Here is a 14,293-nt window from a genome sequence, read left to right as displayed (position 1 = left end):
TTTGCTAATTTATATAATTAGTGGTACCTTTAATTGATCTCTGTGTTTTTTTAATCACATAGTTGTTTTTTGTGATTTTCAAGTTGATAATGTATCAACTGACTTGCATACACATTTTAAATGTAGATTTGAAGTACTTGTTTGCATTACCTTCCGCTGAAGCAGCTCTTTGTAATGAAGATGGACTGCAGCTATTGGCAGATTTACTTTTCATGGCAAGTCTGTTTCAGTGTTATCAATCATTCTGTTGCAAGGCTTTGAATAATGCTGGCTGTTTGCTTCATTTGATTCTTGTGTTTGAAATAGCTTATAATTTTAAATAGTGGGTATCTATAAATATTGGTCTAAAGGTCATATCCATTGCCAACAACGAAAATTTGTTTCTGCAAATCACCATTCTTTTTGAAGTACCTGTGATTAACAGGTACATTTAATACACTTAGTAATGTTTTAATCAGCTTCACTGGGATGTTTTAATTTTCATTTTTTTTTTATGTTGTTTTGATATATTTATTTATGCTAAAAGCAGATCATGGATAAAATGTGAGATAAAAGCACTTACATATTTCATCTACACTCTTGAGGTATTAAATATTTACTTATATTCTTGGTACATAACAAGCATTTTGCGCATAAGCCTTGGAACCTCAACAGTGCTGCTAGACTTTTTCTAAATCTGCCATAGAGTTGATCAGTAAGAGAGTAATGATAATAAACTTTTGATGAAAGCCATGCTGCTTATGGGTGAGAGCATTATATTTCTTGGTAAAATTAAGCGTCATATTGTAGATATTTTTTTCTAATATTTTTTGCAAGTGGACATGTTATATCTATAGGTCAGTAGTTACTGCTGTGGGTAGAGGAGGCTATTTTGCAGAGATGTGACCAAGGGGTGTTTAAAGCTGGGTCTATATTACATGATCGAACCTTAGGTTATCAAACACTTAAAGGTCGATCATGAAATATCAAACCCTTAATATCGAATACAGCTGTTTCCACACAGGGAAACAATGCTGTTGGCCAAATAAAAAAAAAAGTTATAAACGCAAATAAAGTGGGGGGATTTGCCCCCTCCATCCCAGATGTGTGGGGGGGCTGTGCCCCCCCCCCAACTAAATATACCAACTCTGAGATTGCTCTACAGTGGAGAAAGAACAAAATCCATGTAATGGCCAAATGACTTGTTTCCCTGTGTGGAAACGACCATTCACAATTTTCAGACATCGACATTTTATGATCGACCTTTAGGTGTTCGATAACCTAAGGTTTCAATCATGTAATAGGGAACCATTTAAAGCTATATGAAAGGGTAACTAGTTTGAACTAGACTGAAAATAAAAACTATATGTTTGGATAATGCTACTAAGTTTATTTTAGGAATAACATGGAAAGTACAGGCATACCTAGTATTTGTCTTTTCCAGTAACTGATGAACTGTTTTATTGTTACTTTTTTTGTAGGAGAAAGGGATACTGCAAAAACTTATGCAAAGCAGTATTTGTCATTGAAGTAGAGACATTATTAAAATGATGAATTGGTATAGGTATGAAGTAGAGATATAAGATTTAATAACATTGTCTGTGTTGAGTTGAGGAATCAGTATTTAGAATTTTAAGGAGAAAATAGAGCTGGCTAAATTTCTGTTTAAGTTCAAGAATAATTTAGGGTAACTTACATAATTGATTTGCATTTCACAAGCATAACTTGAGTTTTCTTTATTAGATTTTACTCTACATAAACTAAGTTTGTGATAAGATATGTATTTGGTGCAGTTAGTTGTATCTTCTTTTTAGACTCTCCAAGATGTAGCATCTGATTTGAAAAGAGTTACAATATCAGGAGTTAGCTTTCTACAAGTTATAGAGGGAACAGCCTGCCCTGAATGGGGGGGGGGGATAATAAAAAGTAGAACAAATAGAATTGGAATTATCACAATAGTAGACAGAATCTCAATTAAGACTTTTAGGCTCAGTAAGCAGGACATAGTAGTCCTTGAAGAGAAGAGTATGGGGATGATATACACTATTCCAAGGTCCATGTAAGAAGGATATAAGGCAGTGGTCACTAAACATATCAGGAAATAAGTTGGGTGATGCAGTTCTTCCAAAGATATTTGTGATAATTAAGTCAAGGATCAATCCTGATCCAGTATTATGGTTTGGTATTGTCACTTCATTTATCATTGCATTTATTTATTTATTTATTTTTTTGGTCACCTAAATCATCTTTACAACACTGCTCCCCAATGTCCTATCTCTGTGCTGGGTCTACCAGCAACTCCAACCTCCCTGGACTTTTTCTGTTAATCTGCTGGGCTTGATTGTAGAAACTAAGGGCATCCTGGGGGGTCTCTGCCATCCACATTCTGTTGTGGGGATTTTTTGATTTAGCCTACCCACTATTCCCCCTCTCTTCACAGATTTTTGGTATACTTATAGGTGAAGTCTGCATTTTGGGTGTGCAGCATATGACCACACCTCTGCAGCAGCAACTCAGACATGCCCACCACCTTAGCCCTCTTGAAATAAACATCCTCACACAATGCCCCAGCCTCTGGAAATACCAGCACAACTACCCATCATCCCCTGTCACTCTGTCAGTCACCAAAACTGGTAATTGAATCCATAACAAATGGGCAGTAGACAGGGTACATCCCTCTCCTTTCCAGGAGCAGCTTGTTTATCATTTTCATTTACTAATATTCCTCCGGTTTTATTATAGTTCAGATGGTAATATTGCATAAAGTCTCTGACTTCATCATAATGTATTCTCTCAGGCAATATCCACATAAGAAGGCTTATTTTGTATTGCCAGACACATATTCTCCTCATCACTGTGTAGTGTCTGTATTAATGGTCATTATTCTAGCTACCTTCACAGCACTTGTCACCACATACCACTTGTTTCATGACTGTAAATATGTTAAACTTTATCTGTTGTGCATTGATGGTCTCACATTCATTTATAAGTACTAAACACCTTCAACTTAGTATAATCCCTTCCACTTAACATGTCTAGTTATTTCCATGGGGTCTTTACATGCTAAAATCTGACTGCACATGTTTTAATGACCACATATTTAAGTGTGTTATTCTTTTAATTGGAATACTCATATAGTCTGCTCACTGAATCATTAATTGGCAAAAACTTTGCCTGACTGCATTAGTTGTTATATATGCATACTATAAATAATAATGTCTGTTAGGAAGACAGATATGTTAATCACATTTATAAATTTTCACTAGTGTTTTAGCATAAAATGAACAATTCATTAACTGTGATGTCCTGTAAGATTTATAATGACATCAGTTCCATTTTCTAATATCCATACTGAATATATTTCATTTAATCATACCTTCTGCAATCATACCTTCTGCACTGAGGCTATTAGCCTCATGTCAAAAGGCAAAAATGTACATGTTTAAAAAAACTAAATGTATTCTTATTAAATGTCACCATGCTTATGCATCAGTAAAAGTTTAATAGCATCCAAGTTCAGCCGTACTCTACCTGGTGTCTCCCACCTTAAAAACACTTAGAAGGGTTTGGAACACACTGTTAAGATCATGTCTGTCACTTGTTTCCCCCCTTTCCTGTAACTAGTCTAGTCTAGATACAGATTTGCTGTATCCAGGACTGTTTGTAAGCTCCTGAGCCCCCCAAGCCTTTCTGTGTTGGAGGGAAGCCTTATAGCTTATCAGTGAGAGTGGTAAGCACTAGGTAGCCTATCTACCACATAAGGAGTGGTTTCTGGCCCATAAATTGTGTTTATTGGCTGTTTGAGCAGTTTATCCATCTCTCTCAACTTTCTGATTTAAAACCCCACATTTTCACTTGTTTCCCCCCTTTCCTCTAACTAGTGTAGTCTAGATACAGATTTGCTGTATCCAGGACTGTTTGTAAGCTTCTGAGCCCCAACCCCCAAGCCTTTCTGTGTTGGAGGGAAGCCTTCTAGCTTATCAGTGGGAGAGGTAAGCACTAGGTAGCCTATCTACCACAAGAGGAGTGGTTTCTGGCCTAGATATTGTGGTTTATTGGCCTTTTGGGCAGTTTCTTCCATCTCTTTCAACTTTCTGGCTTAAAAGCCTGTGTTGCACTTGTTTCCCCCTTTCCTGTAACTAGTCTAGTCCAGATACAGATTTGCTGGGTCCAAGACTCTTTGTAAGCTTCTGAGCCCCCCTCCCAAGTATATCTGTGCTGGAATATGGTGATGTATGCATGGGAGCGCAAATTTGTGTTCCCCACAGAATTTAAAGACAGATGTTTTTTGTATCTTCATTTTTTAGATGATGTATTTATTCTGTGGAAAGAACCAGTATCAACTAACATTGATTTAGCCTATTTTTTTAATCAGCTTTCCTCATTCTTCAATTTTGCTAGTAACAATTCCAATACACACACAGACTTTTTGGATGTTAGGTTAAATAAAGATCTGGAAGATGGTAAATTTTGTTCAACCATTTTTCAAAAAGAAACATTCTCTAACAGTTATTTGAATTTTAATAGTCAGCATCCTTATAAGACAAAAAAGAATATCTTAAATAGTCAATTGGTAAGAGCAAGACATATGTGCTCGAATTGGAATTTTTTTTAAAAAAGAAATTTTATTCATTAATAAATTATTTTTGGAAAGGGGTATCCCAGAGACCTTATTTTTAAAGTAAGCATGGAGCTGGCCCAAGCATGGGATTCTAAATTTAAACCCCTTTTAGGTGAAGGTAATACAAATGTTAGAAGTAGAACAAACCCACAATCAGATGAATTTAGTAATAGCATGATAGTTCCCTTTGGTGATGGATGAAGAGGAGTTAAAGAAATTATGAAGAAATATTGGGTTATTTTAATAGCAACACCAACACTATTAAAATTCTGGGGGAAGAACACAGATTTGTCTATAGAATGGGAAGAAATTTGAAATAAATGTTTGAACTTAATGTTATTGTTTCCAATCCATTAGAGAAGGGCATTACAAAGTGTGGATGTTGTTCTTCTTGTAAATATATTTTAGAGGAAAAACGTATTTGTTTACCTAAAAGATTGCCACCTGTGGTGTTTAAACCTGGAAACTGTGCCACAAAAGGTTTAGTTTACCTTGCTGTTTGTCAGGCTTGTAAATATTTTTATGTTGGCAAAACTGAAAGACAGTTAAGAAAGCGTATATATAAACATGTGATGTTAAGTTGTCAATCTCGCCTTCATTCTTGCTGGATGGGTTTGGAGCCGATCCTCAGCTCCGACTCGGCCACTTACTAAAGCTCGAGAGCTAATTTTACCGTCTCGAGGCAACCCTATATCCCATGATGCTAGGCAATAACTACCCAGATCTCGTTTGCTGCTTTTGCTTGCGAGGTGTGTTTTTACCGGCTCTTGGTAAGTTTTTGAATTTTGAGACATCTAGTCATCCTTTTTACTTAGTTCCCACCCCTTTTTTTCTTGTTAGATACTTAGCGGTTAAATTTAAACTTTTTCCCTATCCCTAATTATACATCCTCCCCTAGGTTAGGCCTTAAGCCTGCCCCTTTCCTAACTCTTGTCAGGGATTCTGTGGTGTGTTTGGGTGTGTTTGTACCCCAGTATCCCTATTTTTTTATTAGTTTGTTTTTGGATTGGGTGATTGCGTGTGTGTGTGTTTTTTCTAGTGCTACTTCGACACTGATATGTCGAAGGAGGCAAAGGTCTCAGGCTTCAAGAAGTGTGACTCGTGCTGTCAGAAAATGTCTCTGACAGACGGTCACACTTCTTGTGTTTACTGCCTGGGACCCCTGCACCTGCAGGACTCTTGCTGTGTGTGCCATGCATTCAGCCCAAGAGTCCTGCAGGAGCACAGGAACAAATTAATATTAAGGGGCTTGTTAAAGCCCGAGGGCTCCCCGACTAAGTCTGCGCTGGTGAAGCCCTCGAAGCCAGCAAAACCATCGGCTCCGAGTCCTAAGCCTTCAGCTGCTGGCTCACCTTCTGTGGCAAGATCGGCTCTGGTTGGAGCCGATCCTTCTGTGTTGCAGCTTCCAGTATTGGCTCCACTCGATACACTCATGGTCGGCTCTGCTGGAGCCGGTATCTTCCTCTCCTCCACTCCATCTACCTCCGGTCAGAAAGAGGTCCAGATTCCCCCATTTGAGTCATTCATCAAGATCGCCCCTGATCTCGGAGCGGAGCCATCGCCATCGGAGCTCTTCCAGGCTTTCAGACCATGACCTTGAGAGAGTGGTGAGTAGACTGTTAAAGTCTCAGGCATTGGCCCAAATGCTTCATAGTCCATCTCATCAGACAGCGGCTATTACAACTCCACCTAATATTCCTCCTTTGACTCTCCCCCAGAGTTCAGAGCCGGCTCTCCTCGGCCATGACTGTCTCTGCTCCGATCTCCTCCTTGATGCCTTCATTGGAGGGATCCGGGTGCCTGGTCTCTCTCGCTGGCTCCGAGGGGGCAAGTGGCATCAGACCCTTGTCCGGCCCCGTTCTCCCTCTTGGAGCGTCGGCGCTGGTGAGCTCGGCCCCAACTTCGGCCTCGGAGCCGTCCCTGTCAGTGCAGCCTGGGGTTCCTACCTCTTCAGAGCTGGAGCCCTCTGGCCTCTCTGATAGGGGACCCTTCGAGGTGATGAGGAGTGTACTAGCCCCACGGCATGGTCAACGGTCAGCTCCATCAGCTCCTCCCACTACAGTGCTTGCTGACGTCTCTTCCCACTCTCTTGCTCCTGGGTCCAGAGATCCAACGCCTCAGGTTTCCCCACTGGGAATATCTTCCTCTTCTGAGGCTTCTCCTGACCCGTCAGGTGAACCTCCGCTCAAGAGAACATGTAAGAGGAAACATGTGGACTCCCCTGAGTCCATTACATCCGATACCAACTTGGATGAGTCAGAGGGATCCCCAAGGTCCCCCTCTGAGGATGTCTCTTTCTCAGACATCCTTGAAATCCTTAAGCAGAGGGGGAACTGGCCTTCCCTTAATCCTTCTGAGGATGAGTCGGTTTACCTGGAGGTGTTTGGTTCTCGACCCTCCACCTCCTGGGTGTCTCTGCCCTTCGACCCCCTTATGGATGTGGTGGCTCAGAAGACATGGACGGCCTCAGATTCGGTGGAACCCACTCCTCGGAGGCCTTCTAAATACATTACGGCCCCAGCTGATAGGCAATTTTTGACAAAAGGTGTTCCGGTTGATGCCATGGTGGTGGCTGCAGCCACCAAGAAGGAACTAGCCGATCCTTCAGTACCTATCCATCCTCCTAACAAGGATTCTAGGACTATGGATAGGTATGGTAAGTGGATGTTTTCTTCAGCGACCTTTGCCATGTGGTCACTGAATTACTTGTGTCACTTCACCCATCTTCAGAGAGATGTTCTCAAAGAGTTGGGAGAAGTTTTACAGGATCCGTCAGCTGCTGGGTCCCAGGATAAAATTAACTCACAGCTAGGAACCCTAAACTCTATTGTTAACTCCTCCATGTGGCTCATTTCATATGCAGCCGATGGAGCGAGTAGGGCTGCAGGCACAGGAGTGGCATTAAGGCACCTGGATGCGGCTTTGTAATTTTGCAGACCCCTTCAAGGCGTCCTTCACAAATTCTCCTTTTGATGGTTCAACCTTGTTCGGACCTGAAGTGAAAGACACCTTGACCAGATGCGAACAAGATGGCAAGACTCTTTCTGCCGTAGGAGTCTGTTTCTCCACCCCTTCAAGACCATACCCTAAGGGTCAGAAGGGTGGGAAAATGTGGTTCCGCAAATCTCAAGGAGTCACACCTGATGCAAGACGTCAGTTTACTCCCAGAGGCAGAGGGGGTAACAACAACAGACGCCACCCTAGGGGCAGAGGGGGTCCACAGAATCAGGGTAGCAGGGAGCTTCTCTCTGACAAACCCTTCCAGCATCCCTGAGATGTTGTCCGATTGTCCACCTTTGGAGGCAGTCAGGGGAAGATTGTCACTGTACCCAAAAGCCTGACTTTCCCTTACTCAAGACAAATGGATACAGTCGATCATATCCGAGGGTTACAAAATTCCCTTTATCCAAACCCCAATTCAGCAAAAGGGAACCCTTCCAGACGTTCCCCCGGTCTAAGGGAACTAGCAGTACCAGAGATATCAAAACTGCTAGCAAAAAGAGCCATCCAGCCAGTCCCAGCAGACCAACTAGGATCCAGAATCTACTCAAGGTTCTTTTTGGTACCGAAAAAGACAGGGGACTGGAGACCAATATTAGATCTCAGCAAACTAAACAAGTTTGTAAAGAGAACAAAGTTCTGGATGGTCACACTACAGTCCATTCTACCCTTTCTGGGCAAGGACAATTGGATGTGCTCCATGGACCTTCAGGATGCGTACTATCACATCAAAATTCACAGGCACTCCAGAAGGTTTCTTCGCTTTCAGCTGGGGGCCAGTCACTACCAGTTCAGAGCCCTACCCTTTGGCCTCACTACAGCCCCCAGAGTGTTCACCAAATGTATGGCAGCGGTTACGGCTCACCTGAGACAGCAAGGATTCCAGGTGTTTCCATATCTAGATGACTAGCTCCTCACTGCCACCACCAGGCATCAACTTTTCCAAGCCAGAGATTACACCATTCACATTTGCAGAGGGCTAGGAATCTCTATAAATTTCGAAAAGTCTGCCTTGTCGCCTTGTCAGTCTATTACCTTTATAGGCACCAACTTGGACACCGTACAACTTTCAGCAAAGTTAACAGATCAAAGGGTCTTAGATATTCAAAACCATGTCCATGTTCTTCTTCAGAGTGACAAAATTCAGGCCAGGTATGTCCTGAAAGTGTTGGGTCTTATGGCAGCCACCATAACACGTCTTCCTCTTGCCCGTTTTTACATGCGTCTTCTACAGTGGATGCTTTTTGCCCAATGTTCCTTTCAACGACTCCCTATGCATCACAAGATCATGATAACTCCAACTTGCAAAAGTCATCTGTCTTGGTGGATATTGTCCCCTCAAGTCCATCAAGGCAGACCCTTTGTTCCTCCCTCCCCGGTCGCCACGGTTACATCGGATGCCTCCCTGATCGGATGGGGGGGGCATTTTCAGGGCAGGATGGTCCATGGCACTTGGCAACCTTTCGAATGCCACCTGCACATAAATGTCCTGGAGATGAGAGCAGTGCTTTTAACGTTGCAAGCCCTCCACGACTCTCTTCCCCTGGATACTATTGAAATCCAAATGGACAATATGTCCGTAGTGTGGTATATCAACAAGCAGGGTGAAACCAAGTCCTATCCCCTGTGTCGAGAGGCACTCAGACTTTGGCAATGGGCAATCTCTTCTGAGCGGTTTCTGATAGCAATGCATATCCCCGGGAACTCCAACATCATAGCGGACAGGTTGAGCAGAGCAATACTCATGCCACACGAGTGGTCTCTCAAACAATCTGTGGCGGAAGAGATTTTTCAGAAGTGGGGCCTTCCTTGCTGCGATCTTTTTGCTTCACCTCAAAACAGCAAATGCCCCAACTTCTTCACACTCTTCCCCCTTCCAGGCTATCCCCCCAGAGATGCTCTAGTTCAAGATTGGCCTCGGGGACTTCTCTATGCCTTTCCACCCCTTTCCGCTAATACCACAAGTAATTCAGAAAGCAACCACCTTGGGAGCCAAGATGATTCTCATTGCCCCTTTTTGGCCTCGACAGATATGGTTTCCGTTCCTGCACCATTATCTATTGGTACAGCCTTGGCATCTGGATCCAGTCCCAGATCTTTTGACCCATCAGTCGGGGCAGCTGCACCAATCCCTACATTCTCTCAGCCTCACTGCTTGGTTGCTCCACTTCCGTCCCTAGCCAGGCTCCCTATGATTTCTAATCCCGTCCAGGATATCATAGTAGCTTCACTTAAATCTTCCACCAGAAGGATTTACACTAGCAAATGGCAACATTTCTCCTTCTGGGCAAAGGCTAGGAATATAGATCCCTTTACTGCTCCAGTTCATTCGGTCTTGGACTTCCTAGCTGAAATTTTTAATTCAGGATCTTCTTCCTCCACAGTAAAAGTTCAGTTGGCAGCCATTTCAAATTTCCATATAGGCCTGTCGGACCGCAGCATCATGTCCCATAAGCTTTGCAAGGCATTCCTTAGAGGTGTATTTTTACTTAAGCCCCCGATCAAAGATCCTCCACCACAGTGGGATCTAAATTTAGTCTTAACATCCTTGATTCTCCCCCCCTTTGAACCTGCAGCTTCCTGTTCATTGAAATTACTTTCCTGGAAGACACTCTTCCTAATCACCATTACATCTGCTAGGAGAGTATCTGAGATTCATGCCCTCTACATTTGTCCTCCTTATTTAGTCTTCCACAAAGACAGAGTTTCTCTAAGGACTAATCCATCCTTCTTACCCAAGGTGGCTTCACAGACAAATTTAAATCAATCAATTGATCTCCCAGTTTTTTCCCCAAATTATTCTAATAGGGCAGAGCAAAAACTACATTATCTGGATGTTCATTGCCAGCTCCATTACTATTTGGACAGAACTAAACAAATCAGGAAATCTGATCAACTGCTTTTATCTTATGCGGAGAATAAGAAAGGCCTTCCGGTATCTAAGGTAACCCTATCTAGGTGGCTGTCTTCTGTTATCACATGTATTTATCAGCTCAGAGGTAGAGAATTGACTTCTAGGCCAAGAGCCCATTCAACTAGAGCACTAGCTATATCTACAGCCTTTCAAGCTAGGCTACCAATAGACACTATTTGTGCGGCAGCCACATGGGCCTCTTCTCACACCTTTGTTTCACATTATAAATTGGACTTGGCCTCCAGAAACAGGGCAAATTTTGGTTCCACCGTTCTCAAGAGTCTGTTCCAATGAGTCACCCAGGATGAAGGTGCTAGGGACGCGGTCCCATCCAGCAAGAATGAAGGCGAGATTGACAACTTAACATTAAAAAGTTATGTACCTACCATAACATTTCATGTTAGTTGTCTTCTCTCGCCTTCTTTTTTGCGTCCTGCCCACCATCCCCCTAGCCTGGACAGACCGAGAAGATTTTCCTCTTCCTTGAAGAGTCCTGATCTAGCATTGCCAGCCTAATAGCTTGTCCTAGTGTAACTTTAGCTTAGATTGGGATCTTTGGTGGGGTTATCCTTTTTCCTCCTCCTCTCCAGTTGGAGGACTATGTTGCCTAATTTTTTCTTCAGCTACCAAACGAGATCTGGGTAGTTATCGCCTAGCATCATGGGATATAGGATTGCCTCGAGCCGGTAAAATTAGCTCTCGAGCTTTAGTAAGTGGCCGAGTCGGAGCCGAGCATTGGCTCTGAACCCATCCAGCAAGAAACAAGGCGAGAGAAGACAACTAACATGGAACGTTATGGTAGGTACATAACTTCTTATATGCTATAGTACAGAAAAATTAAACTAATGCCTTGTTTAGACACTCCAGAAAATGTCTGAATTTTAAAAGGTTTTCATTTGGCATATTGGAAATTATTCACAAATCACTAAGAGGTGGGCAGTGGGAAATAATATTGAAATATGTGAATTAAAGTGGCAATTTTTACTGAATTCTTTTACTGAAGCTGGTTTGAATGACACCCTGTCCATTGCCCCAGTTTTAAAACTGCGAGCACAGATAAGGTAGAAATTTTTTTGTAGCTAAGCCTTTATTTTAGTTGAGTTTTTTTTAAAAAATACTTAGAGTTATTAGAATGTTAACTAATTTGTCTGTAAATTAATTGGTCTCATTATATAAAAGCTGGAGTTTTTTTGTGGTTTTTATTCTGAAGAAGTCTCAGGACCAACCTAGACAAATGCGCTCAATAATAAATTTTTTTTAGTTATATCTTGGTGAATTTTTTTACTGCAGCTATTGGTCGGGCTTTTGACACAGTTATCCTGTTGATTTTCATGTGTTGGAGGGAAGCCTTCTAGCTTATCAGTGGGAGTGGCAAGCACTAGGTAGCCTATCTACCACAAGAGGAGTGGTTCCTGGCCTAGAAATTGTAGCTTATTGGCCATTTGGACAGTTTTTCCATCTCTCTCCACTTTCTTGATTAAAAGCCTATGTTTGTGCTTTTTTCCCACCTTTTCTGTAACTTGTCTAGTCCAGATACAGATTTGCTGTATGCAGGACTGTTTGTAAGCTTCTGAGCGGTGCCAGAGTCTGCTCTTCAATTTTTTCCTTAGATCTACTAGTTCTCTCCTCTCCTGCACTTATACTAGCTTATTAGTCTAGCACTTTACCAGACTTCTCATAGCAATTGTTGTAGCACACAAAAGTGCTACCAGCATTAAATGTTCTACAAGGAAACAGATCCAGTACTTATTATCAATGTCCACCCCTCCAGGCATGTCCAAAGGTCAGTTCCCTGTACTTTCTCCTATTAACCTGGTGAACTTGGGCATCCTGAGACAATGTAACAACTGCCTCCTGTACACCAACAACCCTCTCCTCTTACCTTCCAACACTCAGAAGACTTGCGAGAGATGCACTTATATATCCAAATTGGAAGCCACGCACACTCCAGCCAACACCGGAATAGCTGGTCAAGAAGTGAAGGTCAGCACTTGCACCACACCACATGAAACACATAGCCCTCCAGAACACACACCAGTGATGCCTTTACATAAAAACCCAAGCCACAGATCCACCTTCGTGGAAGTTCTCAATAAAAATCTACCCAAGCAGTAGAGACCTCCAAGGCAGAAATGCACTCGACCACCACAACACAACACTAATCATGAGACACATAACTCTCCTAAACAGTGTGCCACTCAACCAAAGCCCCTAAGGCAAAACAGCATGCCCAACAAACTAGTCATAGGTGACTCGATAGTAAGGCACACTGATTTCCAACTCACTAGGTTGAATAAGAAGAAAGTAATAGTTAGCTGCCTGTCAGGTGCTAGGATCCACCACATAACGCATGCACTCAGGTCCCTCAACAACAGGTACAAATATGGCTCTGTCAATGTACATGTGGGTGTGAATTATCTGAAACGTACCTCTCTGAGCTACATGAAAAGAGACATGGAGGAGCTCTCAGATTATGTAGCCCAGGTGGGTATGACCCTAGCCCTGAGCAACATCCTACCATCACCCAGAGTGATACCACAGTACAAGCAGAAAATTATTGATTTCAACAACTGGCTAAGATTTTGGTGTCATTCTAATGGGATCCACTATCTGTCAGCCTGGGATGACATGATTGATGACCTCAATGCTTTGCCAGAAATGGCCTGCATTTGTCACCCCTAGGCTTCCAGATATTGGCCAAAGCTCTTGCCACCCCTACAGTGCCTTTTTTAGGTGGTGTTCCAAAGACCAAATTACATTGGTAACAGCTACAAACAAATGCAATCTGAGGGTCATGCTGCTCAATGCTAGAAGTCTAAATCTCAAAATGCACTAGCTTGAAGCACTCCTTAAAATGGAGAACATTGACATTTGTACTGTAACACAGACCTGGTTCAAGGCAGCAGAAAGCATGCACTACCAGGCTATAACTCATTCCACACCTTTCAGCCCCAGAACTTGAACAGAAGCTCCAAAGGCGGTGGTGTTTCCATATTCATGGATGCGCCCACCCCCAGACTGGTAGCCCAACATACAACATACAACATCAGAGATACTTCAGGTGCAGCTAACATTGGGTAAGACAACGATTCAGGTCATAGCATGCTATAGGTCTCCAATCATGTCCCAAGACTCACACTCCACGTTCCTAAGCACACTGGAGAGTACTAGGGTCCAACCTAACACTCTCTTACTAGGCGACTTCAATTACCCCTCCATTAACTGGGTAAAATACTCATGTACCAATGCACTTGCCCAATGTTTCCTGGAGTTCATTAATTCCAATGCCCTGGACCAGTTCATTCTTACCTCCACTAGAGGTTGCAACATCCTTGACCTGGTCATTACTAACATGGACGACCGTTGCTCTACACCAATAGTCAGCTCCTCCCTGGTTAGATCTGACCACAAACTAATCACCTTTTGAATCCACATCCATCCCACCCCCCTGCAAAGGTAACCACCATAAAAAACTTCTCCAAAGCTAACTTTGGGCTCCTATAAACAGAGGTGGCTAATTTCACGGCACCGTGCAAATGGAAAATAGTTGCGTAACCGCAGAATCATGCACCAATGCACTGTATGAACACATACACAAATGCATGGATCTCGTCATACCCAATACAACCAAGATGCTCTCCTCAAAAAAAGGAAGCCAATCTGGTGGTCCCCTGTCATAAACAAACTCTACAACAGAAGGAGGAAAACTGATGCGAAATAAAGTAAAGTCCCAAGACTGGAAAAACTCCCTTATCAGCCTCAACAAAAAGTTAAGTTCC

Source organism: Protopterus annectens, chromosome 7.part0 (genome assembly GCF_019279795.1).
Source record: "Protopterus annectens isolate FY-2018-M chromosome 7.part0, PAN1.0, whole genome shotgun sequence".
Classification (NCBI taxonomy): Eukaryota; Metazoa; Chordata; order Ceratodontiformes; family Protopteridae; genus Protopterus; species Protopterus annectens.
This window is presented reverse-complemented; position numbering follows the sequence as displayed.